Source organism: Cyprinodon tularosa, unplaced genomic scaffold, assembly GCF_016077235.1.
Source record: "Cyprinodon tularosa strain WSP-4 unplaced genomic scaffold, ASM1607723v1 ctg528, whole genome shotgun sequence".
NCBI lineage: Eukaryota > Metazoa > Chordata > Actinopteri > Cyprinodontiformes > Cyprinodontidae > Cyprinodon > Cyprinodon tularosa.
Genome location: NW_024039261.1, coordinates 329,599 through 353,255, shown reverse-complemented (window position 1 = coordinate 353,255; position 23,657 = coordinate 329,599). Strand labels below are relative to the sequence as shown.

Genomic DNA, 23,657 nt, shown 5'->3' with positions numbered 1-23,657 from the left:
TTAAATATATTTCAATATTTTTGCTGTCTTTCAGGACAACAGCAAAACTTTTAGGAAACTGTATGGTTTGATAGATTTCGTGTAAAACATAAAATATTTAAAAAAAAAAGAGTACTCACCCAGAATTAAAGATTATTAGGAAAACATCAGGAAAATATAGAAATTATTTGTAAAGAAAAACAAAGTCTAGAGTTGAAAATATTTCTGCTGTGTATTTTATCCACAACATAGTCTACTAAAACTAAGAAAATCTGCAAACTTACTACAGCACCTGAAAAAATGAATCTCCTGACTAAGGCCACAAACACTGAGCACAGATCTTTGTTGGGAAATAGTAAAATAGGTGATGGGAATAGAAAAGGTGAAAGTAAAATTACAGTTTAGAGTTGAAATATCTCAAGAGCTATGGCCACATGTACTCCTGGAGATAGGAAAGCTATAACTACCCTACAGCCTTAACTATTTGTATTTATTGAATGAGTATAAATACAGAATGTGTTTGGATAAATATTATATTCATTTTATTTATTTTTTTTACATTTTACTATATACTGTTTATTTTGTTGTTTACTGAGGGGATAATTGTTGTGTGTTTTTTTTTTATAATTTCTTTGTACAGTAAACAGAAAAGAATACAGAAGAAGACATGTATATTTTTAAGGAAATTATTAAGGGATAAGAGGATTCTTTCTTTATTTTCTTTAGGAGGAAGGAAAGGAAAATGGAAAAGAGGGGAAACAGAAAAAAGGACAGAAAAGGAAAGATAAAAAAGGTGCCCCTTTTCTATTTTATGCATACAATTCTCTTGCACCTGTAATTTACATTATTTGAATTTAATTCAGTTCACTTAAAAATGCTTTATTAATCTCAAAAGGAAATTAAATTTTGCATGAAATCATAAGTTGTTTTTTCTATATCGCTATAGAAATCGGATAGCTGTAGGCAGGAAGAATCTTCTGTTGCGGTCTGTCTTGCAGCAGATCTGGAGAAGCCTCTGCCTGAAGACACTTTGTTGCCATATAAAAATCTTCTGAAGAGGATGCTGTTGTCCATAATCTTCCCTTTCGAAGAATTTATCTTTATGAAATAATCTGCAAAAGGTTCTAGAGGAGTTGGTCCTCTTTATTAACTTGTTGAGTAATTTGCTCTGATGCTGTTACCCTAGCAGATGATGGAGGAAGAAATCTCACTCTCCACACCAGACTTATAGAAGATATGTAGCATCCTAAAATGCTGGGTTAGGATGTAAAGTTTGCTCTGTCCCAGCTTGTAAACGGCTTTACAGTTGTTTCCCCAATCCAGTTTGTTGCCCAAGTGAACACCAAGGTATTTATACTCCTCAACCATCTCTACTTCTTCCCCTTTGATGTTTATAGGATTCAACAAGTTCCTGTTTCTTCTGAAATCTACAATTGTCTCCCTTGTTTTGTTGACATTCAGGAGCAGATAATTATTTTCACACCATGTCACAAAGCAATTCACCAGCTCTCTGTAGTAAGCTTCTCCATCTTTGATGCACCAATGATTGCAGAGTCATCCAAGTATTTCTGCAGATGACGAGACTTTGTCTAGTACTAGAAGTCAGAGGTGTACAGAGTAAACAGGAATAAAGAGAGGACTGCCCCCTGCCGTGCTCCTGTGCTGCTGTCTACTTGATCAGACAGCTGATCCTTCACTCTAACAAACTGTGGTCTGTTTGTCCGGTAGTCTTTGATCCAGGCTATTGTTGATGCCTCCACCTGAGTTTTGGAGTTTCTCACCTAATAAGCTGGGCTGAATTGTGTTAAATGCACTGGAGAAATCAAAGAACACAATCATGCCAGTGATGTCTGCCTTGTCTGACTTTTATTGTTCATTTTCAAAGATTTTTATTTATTTATCATAACTTCTGTTAGTTTCAAGTTGTTTCTGAGACACTTCTGGGTTTTTCTTTAATTAAACCAACAAGATTTTCCATGTGTACATCTGTATCACTGTCTTTTTTGGCATTATGTTCTTAATTTAGGTCCAAAAGCAAAAACTAAAGGAGTAACATTTACCCGGTACTCATTCAGTAAATGCATTTATATGTTGTCAAAATGTAAACTTAAGACAACAATAATACTTCAAAAATTAATAAGGCAGACGATCAAATATTTATCAAATTAATCAGCAAAGAGAAGGCAGACATTATGCTGGAAGTTGTAAAAATCATTGCAGAGAGAAAATGGAGGGGACAGAGCACAGATGCAATTGGAAGAATAACCAATGATAGATACAGAGCAAGGAGAGCAGGGGGAGAGGAGTAGAAGTTTTGGAAGTAAATAGAAGAGGAGATAAAGAGGAGGAGACTGACAGAGAGTAACGAGTTTTACTTTTCAAGGTGGATGAATGGGTAACGTTAGTGATTATATCCATTAGTTCTTCCTAAGAGCACCAGAACTAGGATGGGGGTGGCGATTTGTCATGAAGGACACATGGTGGTGTAGCTATCATGAAGTCAACAATGCTATTGGTCATGAAATATATTCATGCACAGGGGGGAGTGATTCCATGAGGGGTCAGCAAAGCTGCAGAAACTTTTAGAGCTTTATCAACCATAATTTAAGAACATTTATAAAACCAAAACTCAAATAAATTGAAAGAATTTATTAAATCCTCCAAAATCTTTATTTACATATTTAGGGTAAAAAGAGGTAATCAGCTTCCTGAAAACTGCGACTAGATATATGTAAGGTAAATTAGCCTGTTCTCCTTTCCCATAAAGATTGTATTCCAAAGATGACAACTTAGCAAAGTGATGACTTGACAATAGAGGATATCTACCAGCTCTAGTGGTTTAAGGCCAATAAGCCTCCAGTATGAATATAGACACCTGAACTGCGAAACCAGTGGGGGCAACCAAGTCATTAATGATCTAATCTTCTATCAAGTCACGTGGACAACTAAGCTTAAAAAGTATGAATATTACTAGGCATCTAAGCTTGAATTAACCTTTAAGAGCCTAAACTGTCTCATTCACAATGTAGAAATCCTTTTTCACTAATGAAGGTATAACCTACACAATAACAGGCATGACATGGGCAAGTATTGCACTTCAATTTTCCAAAAGGGACCGGGTCAAATGTTACTCATTCCAAATATAGGTGAGGAAAAAGTTGTATGATTTTAAATCCAAGTACCTTTACTCTAAATGCTAGAGAATCTACATTTGAGATTTTATGGAAAATATAAATCATATTATATGGAGTATCTTTTATAACTACAATCTCAAATTGTTATAAAAGCAAAAGATATGGTTCATGGGTGTATTTGTTGGAACTGAGGTTAGTGGCTTTTTAAAGAAATCTTGTCAAAAAATTAGTTATTTAGGCATAGCTTTTAAAGAACAATGTAAATTGTGGAAGACAACAGTACAGTTTTTGTGACTACATTTACCCCCAAAGATAAGAACCTGGAACTTAAAAAAAAACAATGAAAAACATAACTGTGTTCCTGTGAGATATGCCAGTTTCTGTACTTTGTTACAATCTAGTTACTATAAGCAATAAAAACTAATAATATTAGAGACTTGTGTCCATATACCCTTTCTCAGAGGCTGTCTCAGGACCAGGACCTGCTCATGGTCCCTCGTATTGTTCCATGACCACGGGAGATTGCTCCTTTCAGGCGATCCCGCTGGCCCTCTGGAACAATCTTCTGCTTTCCTTGCGCTTACTTGATTCTGTTGATGTTTTTAAGTTTTATTTAAGTGATGCTGTAGCTGTTTATAAAAATTGTTTAAGAAAGCACTTTAGTTCTGGTAGATTAATGGTTGTTTTTTGACCATGTCTTTTGTGACTGCAAATGTATTTTAATTTTGTGAAGCACTTTGTGACCTCTATGTCTGTGAAATGAGCTATATAAATAAAGGTCACTTACTTAAGTACTTACTATAAAGTGAAACTGTATAATTCATGTATTCAGACATTAAAAAAGGCAGGCAAACTGGTAGGGGTTGAACTACTACGTATATGTATGTAAACAAACTGTCACAACTAAAAAAAACACTGTTCTACTGCAGCTACGGCCATGTTAAAACACCAAGTAACCAAATTATTCTCTGAGGTCAAAGTTGGGGGAAATTGCCTACTGATGGTGGTCAGAGGGCCCGGTGGCGCCAGTGTATGGCAGCTTTGCTTCTGTCAGGGCAGCTGTGGCCACATTTTAGCTTGCCACCATCAGTGTGTGAGTGAATGTGTGAATGACTGAATGTAGTGTAAACCACTTTGGTCAAGTTTCCTGACTTGAAGAAAAAAAAAGCGCTATGTTGCGCTTATTTTCTTGTAACAATCAAACCAGCATACCTTATTAGATTTTTTTAATCAAAACAGTTCAAATGTTTCTAATACTTTACTGACTTAAAGCTCCAAGGAACAGCTACAGCATCACTCTTTCCCTCACAAAACTATAAAAAACTGTTAACCACTTTCACATTTTTGTTATGCAGCAAAAAAGGAAGTTATCTTTTAAAGGAGCTTGTAATGACAGAAAGTCCTCGCTATCCTGTAAATACAAACCTTCTTCCCCATGACAAGATAATTGCATCAAAAGTTTTCTGACTATTACAGCCTACCAGCATGCACCAAATCACTGTAACCCCCTGCGGATGATACGATAGAATCCAGATGTTTTCTCCGTTTGACCTAGCACACAGTCATCCTTTGGGAGACCCCCCTGGCAATAAGAGTATCGACTTCGAGCGAGATACAGACAAGCCAGTTATGAAATATTCAGGCGAGGACAGAAAACAAATGTTTCCTTACATGTTTTTTTAAAGGCCACACTCGAAACGATCTCTTTTTTTTACTGTCTTTATGTAAAACCTATATTGTTGATTTAAAAAAGGAGGTCATTAATTATACTAAAAATTGAGGTTATAATTTTTTTATTAAATATCATCTTCACTATTGATGTGATGAACAATAAATGTCACCTCTATATTCAAATGTATGATGCAACTCAGATACAACACATTCTTAATTCTGCCTTGTTTTTAATCAGAGCATTCATGGATAACAACAAAAACTGTATGAAGCATGATATTATTTCAAACAACATGCAGATTTCTAAAAACAGTAGGATATTTTTTTAAAGGGCAATGTTATTCTCACAAAATCAATTATCAGACTATATTTATTTAAGATAAATTAGAAAAAATGTCCTCTGTTCCGCCTGCATTTCTGCTGGAACATTAACGAGCATAAATACAGCACTACAGTTAGGTGTTAGGCACAATGCTTTGGACCCAATGACATTGCAAACCAGCCAAATCTGAGTGACTTAATTGAAAGCTCTGTCCTAATGTTGCCTGGCAACCAAATCTTTCAGGGCCCCAGAAAAAAAGAGAGCAAAGGATTTAAGGTTGTGCTTTTTAAACTGCTCATTTCGCCTTCTATTTGAAGAAAGCCAGCTGTCCCACAATCGTGTTATCAAGAAACACAGCGACTGAGACATGGTTATAGAAACATCTTGGAAATATAATAATATCTAAAATGCATTTTAGTTTGTTATTTTTTCCAAGCTACATTTTGCACCAATAATTCTGAACAAAATGCTTCTCCAGTCCTCAAGAGTCTGCATCTCACTGAAAGAAACCTACAAAACAGACCTCAGCACCAGTAAATAGTATTAGAAGGTAAAAGGTAATTGCATTGATTTCTTAACAATTACTCTGCATCTTATCATTTTAAAGTGGTAAATCTTCAAAAACAAAAATCAAATAGACTTGTTTCATTGCTGCGTCACTTTTCCAAAATTCTAGATATACACTTTAATAACCGATTAGATAAATTCATCCATAAAAAATTAAACATAGATAGTCAATGTGGATTAGGAGCTATTTATAGGCTAAAAAAAAAGAAAGTAACAACTTAACTTACCAAAAAGGTATACAGTTGGCATAAAGCTACACCTGACCAAAGCATCTAACATCACATATTGCAGTACCACCACACATTGGTTAATGAAAGTTAAAAACTACAAAATCGTGTAAAAAAAAAAAAAAAAACTAAATGCAGGCTGGGTATGAGACCAGATAATCTGAATAATTATGCACATAAAATTAGCTTGTTGAGTCTTTCGTTAAGATGTGAATGAGCAAAAAACTGGTACCTACTTAAGCAGGTTTTAACATTTGCTTGTATAAATAGTTTACGTTTTTGCTTAAGTCTAGACCATGGGCGGTTCTAGACAGGGGCCAACGGGGGCCAGGGCCCCTGTAGATAATGTCCAGGCCCCTGTTATGGCCCCTGTACTGAAAACATAATACTCAAAGAATTTCTAAAGATGATCTGCCCTGCAACAAGCATGGTTACTGAAAGGTCCTTTACATCTATTTCATTTTTTTTTTTTTACAAATTGTATTTTATTAACTATTTTAAAAAAATAAGGTGATGGCTTAAGTGGTATTGAGATATGATCCCAGTTTTCATCTGCTAAATGGTTTTTTCAAAACAAATTATTAACATACTCAAATTTTTTACAGCTGAATTTAACAGTTTTTCTTAAACTCTAATTCAGATTTTATAGAAAACTGCAATTTCAACTTAAATTAAGTCATTAATATGTAAAATTCCAAAATTCTGAATGCATATTCACCTAAAAAGACATTTAGAATTTTAATGAAACTTAATTGAATAGAAGTCTCACTTCATGCAGCCATCCTGTTTTTTATTTCATGCTCCTCTGTGCCCCCGTGAAAACACGCTGGCCCCCTCCTGGCCCCCCTAGTACATTTGGTCTAGAACGCCATATTTTATTATCTACAGACACATTTATTACAACTATGACAATATATGCTGTTTTTGCAGTGGTAGTTTTTATTTTGAAATGAAAGCAAATCCAAATCATCATTTGTGAAACATGCATTTTTATGATATATACCTCTTTAAAAAAAGCTGGCAGAGCTAAGCTCAAAATACCCAAAGTATCCAAATCAGCACTTGTTGGAAAATCTCAAAACAATAGGTTCCAATTCCCAGTTTTCATGAAGTATAAGAGTATAAGAGCGCCCCCTTTACCTCAGTACATGTTTTCCTTGTGCAAACAATAACCCACTACTGTATCAGTAAATTTATTGTCTCTTAAAAATGCTGCAAGTGTATATATATATATGACAATTCAGATGTATTCCTAAAAGTATATTTCAGGGGCCAATGTCTGTCTACTGTTTACAGAAATTTCTGTTTTAAGTTTCTTAAATAAAACCTGCAATACATTTTAATAACACCATATATTCCATCAAAAATATTCCGACAATAATTTTGTATCTTTTTAGAATATTCAGCATATAATATACGCATGTATTACTGCATGGATCAAAAATCTTAATGGATTATTTGCAAAATCGAACTTTTTACTTTGTTGCATTTTAAAACTTAAAATATGTCAAATGTTATAAGTTGTTCTGCTATGTGATTCTCATGGTAATCTCAGATCACCCCACAGATATTGTCAGTGCATGCTTGTGCATATCTTTCATTTTTTTTCTTAGAGAAGAACAAAAATAGTATATCTTAAAGCAACCCTAACCCTCCAAAAAAGACAAACAAGAAAAGCTATCCATGAAGCATGTTTCTCAAAATGACTGATACAAAAAGATTTGACAAAACTGATGAAAACGCTCTGATAAGATGATGGTGGCCTTTCCTCTTGGGTGAGTCTTCCAAATGGCAAGCAAACATTTATATATCCACAAGGAAATTAGCTTAGGTATATTTTTCTAGATTCTGTGGATTAGAACAGATCTGGTTTTCCATATATGATAAGAAACATGTTTTTTATAAGATCTGTTAGTGACATTTGAATGCGTTTCAATTTAAAACAAGCTGTCCCTTACTGAATTTTAAAATTACTCAATATTTTACAGGAAAAGATCACTGACAGCTCAGCTGTCCATATTTTTCCGCCGTTTTAACAAACATGACCCTGAGTTACAGGGATGTTCCACCTTTCAATCATTGTGGGGCAGGCCTCTCAGGAGACATTTCTGACAGGAGCCTTCCTTATTCCTTTTAAGCTGAGTGAGGTCTGTGTGCCGATCTGCATCCTCTCCCCACACTGCACCAACTCTATAAGTAGACAGACTGGCCGCAGGCTACAATAGCAACAAGACGAGAGTACAGAAAGACAGAGAGTGAAAGCAGAAAGTGGGTCAGCTTCATGTCACGTCAAGTCCAATGAAAATTTCTGGAGCTATTCTAGAAGTCAAAGTTGACTGATATTCTATTGCTCTTCTTGTATCCATGGCATATTGAGCCACAGGCCAATTTCCTAAAAAATAAAGGTGAGTCACTGGGAATCTGGTTAAGTGAAAACACTGAGGCACGACCTCTGGAAAAAAAATATATATATATTTTGTGTTTTGTTGGTACTGAAGGATATCCTAAAAGATGTAGCTAAAAATGAGTAAGCTTCTCTGTAACACACAAGAAAGAGCTTTTTGTTTCCAGAAATACTCATATTTTGTTGAACTTGACAAGATCTGTCACCTGCCTCAAAAATTTCATGCTCATGATTAGTTAAAGAAAAAAAGCAAATTAAATAGAAACTGAATTATTTAAATTTCTGACAAGACAAAAGAGGGGAGGTGTGGAATACTTCACAGAAGAGGTGATTTTGACACAATAACAGGAAAAGGAATAGGATGCAGGGTAAGAGAGAAAACACCAGAAAGAGCAAGTCTGAGAGCATTGAGTTACTATGACGTCAAGCCTGAGGTGACGTCAAGGCTAGCCACTCATACATCACCCTGCAAGGGAGGGGGTTGGAAAGAGATCAGAGTCTGATCGGCACTGGGCTTAGAGAAAGGGATCAGGGCTTCTGAAGTTAGGAGGCAGAAAACAGAAGGATCAGTGGGAAACCAGCATGGAAAAACTGAAAAAGAAAATGGATTTAACCTGAAAAGGATTGAAGCAGGACAAGTTTTTGCAGCATGGAATAGAATTGAATTGAGACCCCATCTCAATTCATTAAAATAGAAATGTTTGTTCCTATAGTATAAATAATCAATGATGCTGCAGCCTTCATGACCTCAGACTATTGAACCATCAGTCGTCAGCCAGATCGAATTTAGAGATTGCTGAGACAGTCGATTTCCTCCACACAATTGATCTTTTATTGATCTAATCCAGTTACATAAATACACCCAAACACTCCTCTTAAAAACATACTTTTGGTTTGTTTCTAGAACCAAGTACATGATTTTCTTTTACCTTTTCAATACTTGTAAACCAAATTGAATGTGTAAATTTATTCAAGAAAAAGCTATATTGCTATAGCATACATTCTAGCAAATCAAAAAAAGTGTTACAAAAATGATAAATCCTGTATAAAGATTAAAAATAAACAAAGATATTTCGAATTTTTGCTTTGCTTGGTTCATATTTTTCGGGGGGGGGAAAGGCTGAGATCTGATTGCTTGGAATCATAATGCTCCACAAAATGGCATTGTTCCACATACAAATTGTTTCTGTGCATCCTACAATACAATCATGTTAGAACAATACACCAAATTTAGTATCTTAAGATACTAAAATTGAATAAAATTATAATACAGTACAAGACTTTATTTTCTACAAGTTAATTTAGCTAACCACATACCCTTTTCTTCTTTTATAAAATGCATATATTAAACTGTTTGCTGGCTAAACCCATAGGGGCAAGTAGGTATTGGGGATATGGGGATCAAATTTAGCAATTTTCTAAAAACATGTATTACCGGTATAAAGTAAAATATAGGTAGCTATTAAAATAAACTATTCTACCACAAATACGTGTACGTTGGTTCACCAATTGCTTAAAGTAGTGTAGTCGTATGGCTAAGCATTATTCAATAGTTGCATTCAGGTATATATTTTTTTTTGGGGGGGTGGGGGGTTAACAGTAAGTAAACAAACCCTGCTGTACTTTCCAATCATCAGTTTAAATTTTGCTGCAACTAACTGTGCTTTCTGTTTAGCTGTATACACCATCCTGGGTTGGGCACTGGCTACTGTAGGCTGTTGCTGGTAACTACATGTTCTCCTATATAGATGACACATTGGTCCTCAATATTCATATATTTTGTCACTGTCTCTCTCATAGCCAGACCTATTGCCTTACTTTTTTACTACTGTATAAGAAACAGCCTGTGTTATATTTCATCTGCTACAATACTGGCTGAAAGGTAATCTGCTTTGTTGTGTTTCTCTTCTAAATGAATCCGCTACAAGAGCTAATGCTTAAACTTACATTTTCAATATTCTCTCACATACAAAGTACTTTTCCTTTTTTGCTCAATGTTCTGTTTGCTCAAACCCTAGCTTATTCTACCTCAGGGAGGGATCTCATCAGGAAGTTGACCTGGGATGCCCCTTAGACAAGGTTCAGCAGGGGGTAGACAGAAGGTCTCCAGCAAAAATAACATCACTGTTGGACAATGGGTTCCACCTTATGCTGCAACTGTTGCAGAACTGGCAAGCTCCATCAACGACAGACTGCTACAGTTCACCCTAAGGGCCTGTTCTTCAGAGGGTTTTGCACATCTTCAAACAACTGCAAGTGTTTTTGTACACAGAGAGCAGATCTTAAAGATGTTGAAAGAAGAGTTGTGATGGCAATTCAGTATGTGTGTGCAAACCATTTTTTGCATGTGTGCCTTCGAAAACATGCAGATCCTTTTTTAATGACCAAAACGCAAAATTCATGGAAGACACACAAGTGTAAACATCTACCGAGTGCAAAGTTATTTTCCAAATCAGAAAATGAACTTTAGTACAACACACTACCTGTTAATTTTAATAGGCAGAACTGATTTCAGTCCTCTGCCATAATAACTGGTTCTAAGCTCATCTGCATCTTTCCCAGACAGGATTAACATGGAGAAAGGTAACAGTTACCTTTTGTTTCTCTGCTTATTTGCTTCTGTCTCCTTGAATCCAAAGTCATCCTAATGTAGCTCAAAATGAAAGTGGTTCTGCTGGAGGTTTTTGCTGTTAAAAGGGAGTTTTCCTCTCCACTGTCATTAAATGCATGCTTGGTATGAGGGATTGCTGTCGAGTCAGTAAGTAGATGCAATAAGCTGGTTTTCCTTAGATAGAAAACACTGAACCAAACTGACTGTATGAACTGAATAAATGATCTGTAAAGTGCTGTGAGATAATACAAGTAGTGAATTGGGGCTATAGAAATAAGCGGAAGTGAAATTAAGATTAGGCTTGTCCCGATCCGATACGTGGATCGGATCGGGACGCCGATATTGGCAAAAGAATGCATATCGGCAAAGAATGTAAAAATGCCGATCCAGACTGCCGATCCAGTTTTTTTTTTTTTTTTTTTTATCCGGTCCGTATTTTCCAGTTTCGCCACTATTTTTTTTTCAAGAGTAGAGTCCTGATTCTAAGTTAATAGAATATTTTCCACTCTTGTCTGTTTTGCATTTTTATTAAAACTTAAAGTAATACTTGCACCTTTAACAGTTTACGGTTTTACTGTTCACTGTGCAATTTCAGATTGCTATTCATAATTTTGTCTAGTTTGTGTTTATCTCTTAATAAACAGGTAAGTTTGTTGTTACCAATCATTGTGTTTTATTCAATCTCACCTAATTCAGCTGGCTAGATGTTATTAAGAGTACTAAAACCCTTTTCAACATGAGTCTTACAACTAAGGCTAAATACTTTAACTTAAACTTAAATGCATGCTTGAATAGGCTGGTATCGGCCAGTATCGGTATCGGATCGGAAGTGCAAAAACCTGGATCGGGACATCTCTATTAAAGATTAGGCCAAAAAGTGTACTCAGGAGCTTTGCTGTCCATCACTCCTCCAAGCAGCTATTAGACTTTATAACCATAGCTACTAAAGTGTCTGAAGAGTAAGCTTATTAGGAGACAGCAAATAACAATGGACCCAGAATGGAGCCCTGTGAAACCCAGCAGATTAAAAAACTTATGTGCAAAACCATAGATTAAAGCTGAAACCTTTTGCTTATTCAGTAAACTGTTCTGGTCAATGCACTTTTTTTACTATGCAAGTCTTTAGATACTATAGATAACTTGCAGCTGACGTTTGAATCTGCCATACTGAGTACCAGCTTTGGTTCCCTGCATGTCAAAGACACCATCTTAATGTTGTGCTGTCCAATATGACAATAACAAGCTGAGCCAAATATCTATTTTTATTGTTTCCCAAAAGAGAATAAAAGTCTTCAGAGATAGCAGCCAGCAATAAAAAGGCTTGACTTGATGCTAACTGCAAGTAATCTGTGCAGTATACATTTCATATCAGGTGAGTTTCAAGACAAGTCAGGAGACTAGTTTAGGCTGTTGCCAACTGGATTTAATGCCTCGTACAGTTCTTTTCCCCCCAGAAAATTAAGTGATTTAGATTACACTGATTGGACACCTTGTGAAAGAAGTGCAATTGATATAAAGATCTGCAGATTTTCCTACAGACATAGTGTTTAGCTGTTTACATAAAGTAAGCATAACGATCAGAGCAACACAGTTTACCTTTGCTTTACATACAACTATAATCTTTTTTTTTTTTTTTTGATTCCATAGTTTAAAGTTAGATAACCCAGCCAGTTGTGAAATACCGATAGGTATCTGTGCGCTAATAAAACCTTTCAGGCTTTCTCTGGTGTATAAGGTGCTTCAAAAACCCTCTTTCTTAACAAGATGAATGAAGTCGTTCTGATTTTTTGCTTTATCAGTGGCAGCCCGGTTAGTTTATCACAGCAGATAAAGGCCATAGCAGCTAAGGCCAAATGTGAGGTGTTGGTTTAATTGTTGGTTTGTTTATTAAAAGGTTGTCTTCAGTCTAGGGTTGCCATACTATTGAGATGATTTGAGCCTGATTTGTCCATATTTCCTCCAGAAACAAAGATATATACATTATTGTTTTTACCAAAATAACTGAATGGCAATGAGCAGTTATCTTGTCAATCTACTCCTGTTGTGTGTTGTTGTTACTCATAAGATGCAGAGGGCTCTGTAGCAGTCCTTCAGTTGAGGTCAGGCCTTTATCTTATGTATTATATCATGCTCCTTCTAGCCGTTATCTTTCTATACTGACTGGTTGCAGGTTGTGGGGGTGTGGCCTTCGGGAACACACTAATGCCATCCTTTTTGACAGCTGTTTTACTTTAGGTAACAAAAAATAAATTTTGCTCACTTTTATTCTGAATTCTAAATCTAACAGGAAAATCTGGAAATGATCGTAACCAAAGCAGAAAAGAAATATTTAATGCAAGCTTTCATTTGTTGCTTAGTAACAGTAGCAATGACTCCCTTCCCGCCAAGGCTGCAAGCTAAATCAGCTCTGTTCACATAGGTCCTCACCCTTTGAGCTTTTGAGATTTACACATTGTAGCACTTTAGCGTCCCCTATGACTTCTTTGTGTTAATTTGCTTTCCTTTACACTTATCTGCCAGAGCATTCAAGCACCCCGTGATACATCAATGACAGAAAGAGCCTGGAGAAGCTACTGTATGAAAACCCAACTCCCCTGTGAGTTTCAGAGTCGTACAGTGAAAAAAAAAAGAAAATGAACATGAAAAAGAAAAAACATCCAAAAGTCATTCTGAGCACTCAAATCCAAATGCAGATAACACACAAATGTTTAGGATAAATACCCAGAGATGAGTTAACTAGTGATACATTTAACACAAGTCTTGTATCATCCTTAACATAGTTGATTTATTACGCCTTCAAACAATTGTGTTCATTTTGAACCAACAAATAATGGTCAGCTCTTCAATTGTTAAATACTTTACTTGGAAGCATTATGATTTGCACACATATACACCTTTTCAACTCTTATATCTATTATGGTCCCCGCTCCAAATATTGATCTATAAGACATTCTTGAAAGTAGCAGCTTCCTGAGGTGAAAAGTTAAAAAATCATTCAATAGTCCTCAGATAAAAAATAGCTATATCTTTATACTTTGCAAAAAGATCACACATTTATTTTTTTCTTAATTTCTACATTGTATATTACAATAAAAGATTTTCAGACTATTAAAGAATATGCTGAATATAAGTTTTGTATTTATATTCTTCAATGTAGAAATGTTTTGCTTGCAAACCTCTGAAATTCTCAGCTTTATAAAGCATTGCCCTCATGAATTAGGTAGTTCTTCTGGGATTATTCTATTGCCCCTTAATTAATTAATTAATTAATTAAAGTAAATTTCTACAAGTTCTTGTCTTATTATGTGCTAAAGAAGTCAGTTGGGTTGTGTACAGTACAAGTGTGCATCATCTGTACAATGAGTAATTATATTTGATTAGACAATGTTTATCTATATTATGGTGACAATCACTCAACTAAGGAAAAGAAATGACAGTTCATTGTTACTTGAAGACTTTAAATTCTATAGATTACTTTTTTTTTTTAAACTTTGTATGTAACATCAAGTGCAAAGACCAACCCCAGCAAAAAAAAAAAATCAGCAGTGGACTGGTTCAAAGTTACGCAACTCATAAACAGCAAATTAACAGCGTCTTAGATTAGAGCTCACATAAATTCTTCAGAACTGAGGAAGAAGACAAAAAACACAACATCAATTATTCAGTGTGTATGAATCAGAACTTCAGAAAATAGTTGCAAAAGGCAGTGATGAAGAAGAACAAGGAGAGAAATTCTTGGACTTGTTCAGCTTCACGTCTTGACATTGGAAGGCTTAATTGCCATAAACACTATTACCTCGATTCAAAAGAAGGACATAGGCAGAACTGAAATGCACGTATGTTTAGATGCACTTATTTATGTGTAGACTTAATAATATCATAATAATTGACTATTAAATTGAAAGACAACAATCTGAGAATAGTCTTTACCCTGCTCATAAAAAAAATAATTCGGGTCTAAGCCAGCAAACAAGAGAGCTGCAGTGCTCAGACAGTAAAAATAGGGACCTCCCAATGCTGTGGGGATAATGTGGATAGTTGGTCATTGGAGCATAGCCAGTTTCCCTCATAGTAAGGCGCTAATAACCCAAGACCTCATCATGTTTTAGCAGGGTAACTTCACTTCAGTACATCAAGTCAGCAGATACAATATCCTAAAGAAAAGACAAAAGGGGGGGGTGGAAAGAAAAGAAGCTGTGAAATAAGGTTGGAAATTCAATGGCTGTGGAGATTAAAGTCTGGAAAGGTGAAGTGCATATGGACTGGGGGTGTAAAAGGAGGCTGGAAGGGATAAGGGGGTAAAAACTCTAAGCAAAATAAATGTTGAGTCAGCCGAACAGCTTTCGTTCGACCCTTGCAGTGAATGGATGCAAGCAAAAGTATAAGAGATTTATAAAAAAAAAAGGCAGCAGAGGCTAAAATGAAATAAAAACAGGAAGAGAGGGTGGGGGGGGGGGGGGGGGGGGGGGGGCTGTTAGTGGAGAAAAGCAAGTGAAAGCAGTTTCAATATGCTTGGAGTGGTAAGTTCTATGCCATTACATGGAACACAAGGCTATCAGCCTTTTTGCCAAACAGATATTTGATGAAATGCAACTAAAATTAGCTGGTCTGCACAATTAGTCATGTTTACTAATGAATTTTAAAAGCAGTTTCAATATGCCTCTGACAAGCCGATCAGCTTTGAAACACACCTCCACGAAGCACAATCAGCATCCAGATTTCATAAACTGACTTGATGGAGATGAGCCCGATCCAACCCACCTCCATCCCCTTCTCCACCATCGTAGCTAAAGCTTCTTCTACTGCGTCCCCATCAGAGTGCAATCCCTCCCGGACTCTTACTGCATTCCCTGTTTCATCTCAACCGATCCGGCAGAAGACCGCCGTGTTGAGCCTGGTTCTGCCAGAGGTTTCTTCCAGAAGGGTAGTTTTTCCTTTCCACTGTTGCTTTAGGATTGCTCATCATGGACATGTTCATGCAACCTGTGTTTATCCAAGCTGAACTTCCAACTTCCCAGGTCCCTGAGAGAAACTCTAGTATCAGCTCACGCAGTCTACTGGGTCTCACCAATACAGCTCAAGCACACAGTCTCACCAAACAGCAGTCTATGGACTGAACCTATTCCACCTATCTCCACTCCACCACCAGTTTCAGGCCTGGGGGGAAACATCCCTGTTCTTATAATACTGCTTATACATATTAAAGCAAAATCTAGCCCTAATGTTTCTTGCCAAGGTCTGGGCGCCAAATAAAAAACAAGTTATATCAGAAATACAGTACTTCTAATTGTCTTTTTTTCTCTGTGGGAGTTTTTCAGATTAAAATTCATGTTACCCACTGATGGTGGTCAGAGGGCGTTGTGGTGCCAATGTTTAGTACCCTTGTTTCTGTCAGCGTGCCCCAGGGCAGCTGTTACTACATTGTAGCTTACCACTGTCAGTTTGTGAATGTTTTTTTTTAATGGTTTAATGCCTTAATGTAGTGTGAAGTGCTTTGGAGTTGCTTGACTTTAAAAGGCAATATAGAACTAACCACCATAATTCTGTATTTATTTAATGCTTTAAGAAAATTTTAACATTTGCTGGAGGACACAATTTTTTCCCATGGCTTATTCATATAAAAAATGGTTCTTATCAGTTTGGTACAAGATGATTAGATATTCTGTATGAGTGCTGGCCTAAGGACGAGCACAAGGGTAAAGCTGCTGTCTGGCTGATATATATTTTTAAAGCTCTTCTATCATTTAAATAACTGCATTATATCCCTCCAACCTGGTGAATTCTCAAAAACAGTCTCCTAACCCCCTCCATTACTCGACACACGTTTCAAAGCCTCGGCTCATCTCATAACATCATCACTCGATTCTCTTCATTGATTCCATCCTTGACCTGTGTGTTCCCTTTTGTTCCTTTTTCTGTTAGGTAATTAGTTATTTCTGGATTTAAGCTTCTGTTCCCACAGTTTTTTTTATCAAATCTGCAAGAAAAGGCCCCGGCTTCCGTCCCATTTTGGTGCTCTAAAACCTCCACACAACCTGACAATAGTGGAGCTTCATTACATTCTTCGCAGAATTTCTATCGTAACTCAAAATAAACTACAGTAAACAAGATAATAAATTTGTATGATAAAAAACATAAAAATTAAAATTCCAGCAAATGCAAGAGCATTAACACAAGTTCACCAAAATCCAACAGGAATCAATGGATTGTAACCATTAGCTATTTCCAGGGATATGTCATTGGATGTGGCCTGGAGTAAGGTAGCATGTGGTCACACTAAAATATATGGTCAGCAATAATGCTTTTCAGTGTTATTTTTTATTTAATCATTAAAAAAAATGTCTGTCTTTATGCACTAGTCAGATTTACAGGTCTAATTTTGCTGTGTGAATGTTTTAAATAGAGAAGAGAGAGGAATACATTGGTAAACCATCTTTTTGTTTGTTTCTTTTCTTTCACATCCAACATTTGCCAAAATTATGAGTCAGCAAGTTATATATAAAAAAAAGATTATGACAACTAAGACACTTAAATTTCATGAGAAAAGTGGTTGGTAATAATACTAACATTTACCATTTCTTACCAAGTAGGTCAATCATTTTGTAGAGTAGAGATATATTTCTAAAAAAGATCTGCTTCTGAGATAGTGCTGAACAATTTTGCCAAAAATCCAAATTGCGATTGTTTAATCAAATTTTCAATTGTGATTTTATTTAGATTATCCTTTGCAAGAACCCGAAACTTGTCAATGTTTCAACCCAGGCTTTTAGTTTTAAAGCTTGCTTGCCTAGAGTCCAATGTTGCAGGACATTACTGTAACCATTGTGTGAAAATGTGTGTACTTCTACAAGGGATGGGAATCGAAAACCGGTTCCTGTTCAGAACCGGTTCCGTATTTTCCGATTCCATGGCATCATTTGGCAGCTCGCTGAACGATTCTTTTTTCGATTCCCGCAGCACCAGAGCCTAAAGCGCCGGCTCTGGGGAGCACGACTTACGTCACGTTTTTTACGTAAGTTACGCAAGTTACGCAAGTTACGCAAGTTGGAAGAACTATTCGAGGAGGAAGACAACGAGCTGCGGTCACTTTGTGAATCAAAGCCCCGTCTTTCCTTAGCCCAGAGGGTAGATCAGGAAATACAGCTCTGTAAAAGCTTGCCCTCCATCCCCTGCAGGGATAGCGCCACACTGTGGTGGTGGAAGAAGCAAGATACGCTGCCCTTGCTATCTGGACTGGCTGAAAACTACCCCTGTGTGCAGGCTTCCTCCACCCCATCTGAGAGGGTATTTTCCACGGCTGGAGACACCTTAAGCCCTGAAAGATCCTGTATCCTTCCAGAAAAAGCAGATATGCTCATCTTTCTGCAAAATAACTGTTCATTTTCCCTACTACTGTTTTATAATTAGTATTTTTTGTTATTTAAAATAGGTTATTATCCCATCATTTGTTATTAGACATTTTTGGTTAATAAGTTTGTTTCTTGTATTCATTTTTCATTTAAACACGGATGTTACTCCAGTTTCACATTTCCTGTGGACATCTTGATCTTGTTGATTTTGTAAGATTGTGCAATAGTTAAGTAAACAAAGTTGATGCTGATAATCAAACTGTTTGTTCTCCTTTTTTCCCCAAATTGGAATCGAAAAAAGAATCGATAAAGAATTTAATCGTTTCATAGAATCGAAAAGGGAATCGGAATCGTGAAAATCTTTTCAATTCCCAACCCTAACTTCTACTTGTATGCATGTATCTGTGTGCTAGCTGCAACTCTCTACCTTTCTGTGTGACAACAAACCAACTTCAAGTGTGTTACCACCATTTAAAGGGCTGAAGTGAGAAATGTTATGTCTTACTGTTATTAAATACGGTGACATTAAAAATGAGTGCCTCTGGAATTTGAAAATTGTGTTTTATTAAATTGCAATCATATTGCAAAAGCAATTAATTGAACAGCCCTACTGTGAATGCTAGGTTTTCAGGTTAAGCCCCCAAATTTAGATCCCATTAAAATGCTTATGTAAAACACCAGATAATATACAAACTACAAAAAACACGTTTGTTAATAGATGTCGGAGTTTGGCCTATTTTTTCAGTGTAGTCCTGTTTCTATTACTGTGACTAACTGTATGTGCCCTCTTCCATCCTTTGGCAAGCTGGTCTGTGCCTCTCCTGGACTGGGCCACTTGTGGAGTGAGTTAATAGTTTGTACATCTGCTTCTTTTATGGGTCTACTTCTATCTCTTTGAATCTCACTTGGGCTTGGCGAAATGCTGCTCACATTGACCCTAGCTCTGCTGGAGGTTCCTTCCTGTTAAAAGTCTTTTTTTCCTCTCCTCTGTTTCTACATGCATGTCTGGTGTGAGGGATTGCTGATGGATCAATGACAAAATGCAAAGTAAAATTGTTGCCGCAAGCTCATCCAGGTAGAGTATGTCTTGCAAGTCAAAGACTCAATGCAATCAACAGGTTTTCCTCACTAAAAACGTTTAACAAATCTGGCTGTTGCCTGAGTAAAGTGCCTTGAGATGATGTGGTGTGCAATGGTGTTATATAAATAAACTAAATTGAATTAATGGAAGGAGAAAAAGGAACAAAAACAATTTACAAATTCCAAAACCCAAATGGACATTTTAAAGACTATGTACAGTAGGGAATCATTTAATGAAAACAGAGCTTGGCTTCATACCAACAGAGAGGTGGGAGAAAAGCAAATGCACAAGAAATTTCTGACAAGTTTTCTTCCTTGCGATGAATAATGGATGTGTGAAATGGGAGCAGGCATATGCATTTAGATGGCTTCTTGTATTACACTTTCAAAGTGGTACAAAGAAAAAGGCTTTATTGAAACGTTATCTCAAATAAATATCAAACACATTTATTTTGCAATAGACAGCCTATTTTTAAACTTGTCCAACATAAATGAAATCCCTCCGTTTATCTAAAATGATCATACTGTACATCCCTGTTCTTTTACACGTTATTGGCCAGTTCATGAACTATAAAAAAAAAGAAGACGGAAATGACATACAATGCATTTTACAAATACTTTACAAACAAATACAGCCATATTCCCACAAAATGTCACAAAGCAATTAAATAGCACTGCATTTTCTATGGGTCCTCTCATCTTTCTTCACTCAGACATTCACCCAACCATACACTCATCCTCTGGCACTGATATCAAACAAATCTTTTCAAAGGTAGGTCCATGGGAGATCAGCCACTGCTGGCTTCTAATGTGTTTCTATGTGCCAACCAATGCAAAGCCAGGCCTTGCTTTCAAGGTGCCTCTATCCTGCCAGGAAAGCAAAAAACAGCTAACCAATCAGCAGCACCTTGGTCAGTGTATTCTATTATTCAGCTTCAGTAAAGCAAGGAGTGGGATGCTTTTGATTTTTCTTTCTTTTTTTTTTTTTTTTATCAATACACAATTGGCTAGGACTAATTATTGCCAAACAATAATCCTTTACCTTGGCAACATTTCACATAGAAACTTAAAAGAAGCAAGACCTAAGTAACCTTAGACTTTGTAGAGTACAGTAAAAATCCTTTAAGTACTTAAAATAATTATAGTTGTAGTATATATTTTGTTTAAAATGTCTTAATTTAAGGAAAAAGCTTTTGGTTTAGTTTTATTACCACTATTTTCAAATTGTAATTATGGCTCTATAGATGTATAATAATATTACTTCGTTTCACCTTAAATGTCACATAAGTACTACTTGAATAGAATACACAGACCAGACATATCTTTGTTGTCCTAAGGTGGTCTAGGTCAGTGTCAAAGAATAGGCAAAACAAATAGTAAAATAAAAACAGCAAGCATTCCAAACTAATAGAATAAAAAAATTAGATCAAATAATATTAATTAAAAAAAATAAAGGAAATGATGGACAAAATACTGATTTACTAATTGCACCCACTGGTGTTAAATGTAACATTAAAAAGTCTGGCTAACCTTACACTATAAGGCAGGCCAGTCCTGAGTTTATGGAGGACCAATCCTGCCATAATTAAAAATAAATACAGAAATAAATAAATGCTCCATAAATAAATAAGGATACAATTAGTTGCCCCCCAAAAATAAAAAAACAAATAAATATAGGTAGAAATTAAATTATATGGTGAGACCTAAATATATATATCTCTTTTAATTAGCTTCTTTATTTATCTGACTTTGTAATAATTACCTTATTAATTTATTGTCCGTTATATTCTTCAACTTTAAATATTACTTATTGCTTTAAGCTTTTATTTATGTTCATGTTATAATATTTTTGTCTGTTTTATTCTTCCTTTGTATTTTTTTAACGCTATTTATTTCTGCCTGTCGTATTTACATTTCTTTATACATTTCTGCCTCATTATGCAAATGAGGAGGGGTGTGTCTTAAGGGCTCAACTTCTGCCCATTGGTTGGTTAGCAGTCACTGGCCACAGTCACAACAAACATGGCTACCTACGATGGAAGTCTGCAGTTGGAAGTCAGTCTAGTACTGCTGGGGGTGTCAAGATCTTGGTGCTGATGACTGGCTTGATTGCTCATTTCATTCACCTGTCCAATTCCGACCAGTTTTCTCATCTCTGCTCATCATATCCGCCTGTGCCAGCTTCTATTTAAACTACTTGCTCCCAGTCGTCAGTGCCAGATTATTCTCGAACCCTTGGCGAGAGTTTTTCTAGTATAAATTTTTGTGTTGTTATTGCCTGATCCTGACCTGTTTCTGTCTTTGGACCTCCTGCCTTGCTTGCTTTGTTCGGGTCTGATCTCCTGTTAGTTCAGTGTCCTTCAAGACTTGGGCGTCTAGAACTCTCTGTAAGGCAACCGTTGGGTCTTATCAGCTGACCAGCTGGTATCAACGTCGTTCTCTGGGCACAGATTGTACTCTAAACCAGGTTAGTGACTCACGCATGGTCACTAACCTATGTTTCCAATCTCCAGATTTACCTGCCTCTGATGCCCTAGCCGTTGCATCTGCAGATCCACAAAGTTCTGTTTTTAAATTAAAGCTTTTAAAGTTATCACACTGTCAGTCTGGTTTGAATACTGGTCGTTACAGGGGGAAGTAATATGGGCTCAGGAATTCACCTTGGTACAGCTATAATCCATTTACAAGATGCATAAACAGGGATTTCAGTAAACATTTAAATAGTATTAAAACATTTTGCGTAACAAATGCAAATAAGGATTTTGTTTTGGGATTTTGTAGCACAGTTGGTCCATAGCACAAAATCAACAATTATTTGGCTTTCTTGCAAGATATAAAGATTTTGCAACAAGCATTTTAAATCCGCCACTCACATACTGGTTTGTTTCCAAGTTGAAATGTACAGATTATGCATCACACAAAGTTAATAAGAAAGTGGAATTCACTCACATTTCTAAACCAGTGGTGAAGATGATTATTGGCCCCTGTGCTTTGCTGCACTATGAAAGAAATATGTATGACACAATGTGCCACAGCTACAGCCTATGTAAATAAGTTCTAAGTATAAACATTAAAAGAAAATTACAATTGCAGTTTACACCATCAGCATAATAAGGTATAGATTTATTATAGATTGCATTTTCTATAAATCACTTCTCATAGGCATACATTTTGTTGTGTGTGCTTTAGGACTAATTAAGCACCAGCAAAAACACTATGGAGCTGACCCTTTGCCAGAGGAAAGAGACATCTTGCCAAGTTTGAAACAGCAAATGAATATCAACCTATGCGCTGTTCTTTGCTTTTTAAGAAAGTAAGTGATGCCAAGGAAATGCAAGTTTATTTATATGGCAATACAAAATGCTTAACATGAGAAAAAAGTACTTTTAAGTATCATAGAGGCATCAGAAATAGTTGAAGATAAGCGATAAAAATATGAACATTATATAAAATAATAAAAATAGAATGAAAGTTATACTGGAAAATTTAACTAAAAATGTTTAGATTGCACAGTCAAGGTCCACTCTAAAGAATGCTTTCTAATCTCGATTTAAAGCACTTTTACACCTGCTTGGAGTTTATTCCAGATTTGTGGAGCATAATGACTAAACGCTGCTTCTCAGTGTTCTGGTTCTAGGCATGTGCATGCAAAATAGATAAAGTTCTGGGCTGTAGATACACTGTCAGCAAGTCTGTAATATATTTTGGAGGTAAGCCATTAAGAGATTTGCTAACTGATAGAAGTATTTTAAAGTCTATTCTATGGGGAGGGGATTTGCAAAGCTTGGTCATTGGATCTGTACTGTATATTGGCGTACTTGCAAAAAAGGTTTGACCATTGCTAAAATGGAAACCTAAATCATGTTGTGCCTTTTTTGAAGACCTGTTCCATACTTTCAAACAGGTATGTCAATGTTTTAAGAAACAAATATCCTGAAGATCAGGCCCTTAGACTCTTTTATGCACAAACTCCAACACTTAGGGGCATAAGGAGGAACACAGTAGATAAGTTGCCCTTCAACAGGAGGGCAGAAGTTTAAAGTTTCCCATGTTGATGAATATCTGCCTCTTAGAAGTAGAGCAGAATAGGATAATGGCGCCATTTGGCTATTAATGCTGCAACAGGTTTCCCTTATAAAGACAGGAATGAAAGGAAACATATTTTTAAATATATTGACTGATATTTTAATAAGTGTTGAGAAGATTTATGAGTTCTAGAAAAACTTATATGGAATAAAAAAACACTAAAGAGAGAAAAGACATGAGGATGCTAGCTGATTAATATGACTGACTGGTGGGTTAAATAGAGCACA

The 23,657-nt window shown here is 36.1% G+C and overlaps 1 protein-coding gene across 4 annotated transcripts in view; it reads right to left on the bottom strand.

Annotated features, from left to right (window-relative positions):
* The window catches only part of stxbp5a (syntaxin binding protein 5a (tomosyn)), a 165,109-nt gene that overhangs the window by 100,030 nt on the left and 41,422 nt on the right, over window positions 1-23,657 (bottom strand). The gene's annotated exons all lie outside the window — the stretch shown is intronic.